Source organism: Crinia signifera, chromosome 9, assembly GCF_055691185.1.
Source record: "Crinia signifera chromosome 9, ASM5569118v1, whole genome shotgun sequence".
In the NCBI taxonomy this organism is placed as follows: Eukaryota; Metazoa; Chordata; class Amphibia; order Anura; family Myobatrachidae; genus Crinia; species Crinia signifera.
In genome coordinates, this window is record NC_139225.1 from 70,072,587 (window position 1) to 70,077,504 (window position 4,918).

Consider the following 4,918-nt stretch of genomic DNA (forward strand, 5'->3'; position numbering starts at 1 on the left):
AGATATCGGCCTTGTCGATTTATTTCCAGAAAAGGATAGCATTGCTAAGGGAGGTGCAAACTTTCCTGCAAGGGGTTTCACAATTGAAAACCTCCCTACAAGCAACCAGTGGCTCCATGGGATTTATCGCTGGTACTGGAGTGTCTTCAAAAGGCGCCTTTTGAGCCGTTGAGGTCGGCTGACCTTAAATTCCTTACATGGAAGCTTGTATTTTTGTTGGCAGTTGCGTCAGCAAAGAGAGTATCGGAGTTGGGAGCATTGTCCTGCAAGTCTCCTTTTCTTATATTTTATGATGACAGGGCTGTTCTTCGAACAGTACCCCAATTTTTGCCAAAAGTAGTCTCTGCTTTTCATTTGAATCAGGAGATAGTTCTGCCTGTCTTCCAACCCCCAGAGGGTTCAAGAAAATGGGGCAAATTGAGGAATTTGGACGTTGTGCGCGCCTTGCACATTTATGTGGACAGGGTGAAGGGTGTCAGGAAGACTGACACTCTGCTAGTCTTGTATGATGTGCACAAGATTGGTTGGCCTGCCTCTAAGCAGATCATTGCTAGGTGGTTGCGTTCTGTCATTGCCTTGGCATATACTAAGGTTGGTAGGCCTGTTCCGGCCAGGATAAATGCGCATACCACCAGGTCAGTCGCCACCTCTTGGGCGGTTCGACATGGGGCCACAGCTGAGCAAGTTTGCAGGGCTGCCACTTGGTCATCTGTTCACACTTTTGCCAAATTCTATAGGTTTCATGAGTTCGCGTCGGAGGACGCATCATTTGGGCGAGCAGTGATGAGAGCTGCAGACCTGAGCGTACCCTCCCAAAGGACCGGCTCTGGAATGTCCCAATGTTGAGCTGTGTCACCAGGACCATTGAAAGAGAAAAAGGGATTTTTGTAAGAACTTACCGTTCAAATCCCTTTCTCTGATATGGTCCTGGTGACAGAGCGATCCCTCCTTTACGCTCAGTAAGTATGCCAGTGTTCATGATGTTTCATGTTATATATGGTTGAAAAGTTATTTTTGAAATTGTGCATATAATATGTGCAGGCGTTTGTACTGAGTTAATCTATTCCAGTGGCTTTGCAAGATTGAACTGAGGAGTCTGGGATGCAGAAGGGGAGGAGCCTACCCTCCAAAAGCTTTAGGATAGGTGCCTGGCTCCTACGGACCCTCCTACATCCCAATGTTGAGCTGTGTCACCAGGACCATATCAGAGAAAGGGATTCGAAAGGTAAGTTATTACAAAAATCCCTTTTTCTTCCGATAAAACATGATCAATGGTGCGCACATTCTCTTGGTATATCACATGAATGTGCAACCAGTGTATGTTTGTTCACGGCAACCGGAAAACAGTAAAAATAACAAACATACAGTAAGTAACAAGACAAGAAAAGGGTCAATACAACTAGCAAGCAGTTTGGCAACCTTTGTAAGTATAGTCCATACTCCCTTTTTCTATACCATTCCCACTGCCCCACAAAGATTACTAAGTCTCCCAAATTCCTACAGAGCCTTCTGAGACTCAGACTTAAAATTTGTGTGTCCAGAAGAGGCAGGGGCTGAGCTTGATGTCTGTAAACAAAATATAGGGGTGGCTCCCTCAACCCGACTTCTCTGTGTCCTCTGTTGTTTCTGCCTCTGCTCAGTGTCAGAAGCCTTTCTACTCCATTACACCTCTAGTATGCCCCACCTCCCCGTCTGTCAGTGGTATGCTGAGGCGGTTGGCAAGAGTGCATATGCTTCCTGGCCAGTCACATTTTTTGATACACTATGATTAGCCAGTGTGTCCATCCAACACACAGCTGACCACACTGTCCCTGACCTGTACAGAAGTCAGTATTCACAGTGAATCCTGTGAAGCTACCATTATTATCACAGGGTTCACTACAGTGTTGTTTTTGTGTGTGTGTTTTTTTTTTTTTTTTTTGCAAATTGTGCCAGACGCATTTGTCATTATAATTCTACACAGAAAAAAAAATGTGCTAGCGATCCCCCCTGCACTCCCACCCTACACTCTGCACAATTTAAAAAGCCACAACTGAAGGGCTTAATTTATGTTTCACATTATGTTAATAAAAAAGCTAACATAAAAGAATGTTGGCCTGTTTTTGTTAACCTTAATAAAATTAAATTCCAGTAAATTTTTACCCCCTCACAGCTCAATATTGTTTTCATCCAAACATGGTGGCAGTTTAATAAACTATGAAGCAATGCTCAAAATAGCGCATAATGCAAAGAGAAGAGGCATTACAAATGCCAGCAGTCTGCTCTGCATAAACTCCTATGAGCCTTTTGCAGTAATATTATATGTATGTGAATTACATTTACACCATACTGAGTTTGAAAAAACTCAGGAGCCCGAGGTGTGCTCCCTACCACCAGTGCTGCGCCTAAACACGTGCAAAGGGGGCCGTGCGATCGAAGTGGGTCCATCTCCCGAAGGAGATAGGGCCCCGTTTTTCCCCTAACCCCTCTCAACCATAAGGCCGAAGAGGGGAAAATAGGGAACGGTGGGTCCTCTTCGCCGAAGCTTAGAGAGACCCTCATTCCTCAACCCCCGGAAGGGTTAGGACGGTGGGTCCTCCGCACCCGAAGGTTTGGAGAGACCCTCAGTAGACTTCCCTCCGCCTTGCGGCTCGGGGTCGTCCTCGGGGGGCACGAAGCTCTCCCCAAAAGGCGAGAGCTTCGGCACATTGGGGAAATGGAAGGCCCGAAAGGGTCGACCACACTACCCAAAAAAACGTGACACACTACAGAAAACGTGAAAAAGTGCACGAACGTGGAGAAGAAGAGAAATAAATAATAAAGAGGACCCCAGCCAGAAGGCCGGGGTGGGGGTGTGAAAAATTGTCCTACCCCATCCAAAAGGACGAGGTAAGGACGTGCAGCCTATCCTAGAGGCGGAAGTGAGCAGTGCAAGTGCTTACTTGTGCCAGGTGATTTGGGGATCACCCGTGCAGGTTCAGCACCCCCGAGTTTCCCCGGGGGCACAGTGCAGCCTCGGACTCCAGGCAGCCAGCCAGTCAGCGTCCGACCAAGTGTTTCTCCGCTCAACCAGTGGGCCCTTTCCGACCCCCGGCATGGGAATGGATACTCCACCGGGCTTTTTCGGTGAGTCTCCCCCGCAGAGGCCCAAATAGACCAACTGAGGAAGAAGAAACCACCTACTCAGTCACGACGTTTCACCTCTCCCAGGGATTGAGTACTGGGCTGGGCTTTTCGCTGTCTCCCTGGCCGGGGGCGACATGTTACCCCCGGACCAGAGAGCAATCTACTCGGTCCCAGCTTTTCCCTTCTTCCTGGGAGTGGATACTAGACCGGGCTTTTCGAGTGACTCTCCCACAGAGGCAAAGACCCCTGAACAAGAGCCCCATCTCAAAGCCCAATTCTTCTCTCCTCCCTACCAGTGAAAAGAATGGTATTCCCTCCCTAGCAGGGCATCGATACTCAGCCATTCCCAGCACTCACCCAGAACATGAGGTGGATTAATCACATCATGCTCAGTAACAAGATACTGTGGTACTGCTTTTCTCTATTCTCTGCCAGGGGGCGGTCCAGACTCAACTGATAAGAACAGATACTACACTTGATCTTAGCCAAAAGGCCGAGAAGCGATTTACACCATACTTGCCTACCTGACCCTCTCCATGAGGGAGAAAATGCTCTGTTCCTGGGCTTCCCTGGTAATGTATGATTATCATTAGCATTTTCTCCCTCATGGAGAGGGTCAGGTAGGCAAGTATGATTTACACCAGGGGTGGGGAACCTCAGGCCCTGGGGCCATATGCGGCCCCCGTAGCCATCTGAGTGGCCCTCCCACCCACCAGGCGGCTTTGCCGGGAGTCAAGTAAAGGGGAATTCTCGAGAGAGGTCGGTAGTTCTCGCAAGATTCCTCTTAATCAACAGCAACTGGAGACTGTCAGTCCTATTCAGCGGCAGCCGCCGAAGTGTGAGACGGCTGCAGCAGAACAATTTGTAAGAGACATTTTTACATATGGCCCCCGAAGGATTTTTTCCCAATACAAACGGCCCTTGGCACAAAAAAAGGTTCCCCACCCCTGATTTACACTATATCCTGAAATCACTATGCCTGCTAATCTGTATTATGGCCACTGTATAACCAGCATTGTATTGGTAAGGGTGTATTTTTAGTCTTTGTGTTACCTGTTTGAAGTTGGTGTTCTGTAGGGTAATTTATTGGAATATATATGACCTAGTGTTTATTTAACACAGACTCATTTATGTCCTATTAGCTGGTCATGTGACCTCAGTTGTATGTAATTAATACCACACCTAAGATACCCGTTTTAGTTCCGACCTCCTCAGAACTATATTAAAGATGGCGATTCTAAATCCAAGATTGCTGCGATTCCACATACAAGATGGCCGCGGAACGTGGACACTAACTTCCGGCACTGGACACCGGAATTGCCGATTCCTTCACTTCCAGCGGAAACTCCCATCAGCCGGTTTCTGTTTTACCTCAGTGAACTGTATGGCGCGGACTTCCGGTGGACGGACACCGGAACCGGAAGTAGCGCCATGGATTCCTCAGAGGAATAGGATTTGCGGGGCACATTAGAGAGATGCCGGACACGGACTTCCGGGGAGGAGCTGTGACACATACGCTCCCCGCCCCCGCTTTTTCCCGAAATTTTCCCCTAGAAATAATGAACCAAGACAGCAATCCAGCAGCCTTGATAAAGAGCCTCCACGACTCGAAACGCGTTGGACCAGGATTGCAAATTACCAAGGAGGACCTTTTCCTAGCCCAGAAACTTGTGGAGCCTACAGGGTGAGCCCATATTTTGGAAACACTCTGTTCATACCATCCCTGGCTCCACCTCTTCAGCTGGGTAAGGAGGGATTCGTTTTACAATCATTGCATGTCAAGTATTTTATACCTGTTTTCTTCACTATTTTA

General features: G+C 47.9%; 1 pseudogene; it reads right to left on the minus strand.

Moving 5' to 3' along the window:
* Positions 1-3,469: 3,469 nt before the first annotated feature.
* Positions 3,470-3,610, minus strand: LOC146039967 (U2 spliceosomal RNA; annotated as a pseudogene).
* Between the last annotated feature and the right edge of the window lie 1,308 nt (positions 3,611-4,918).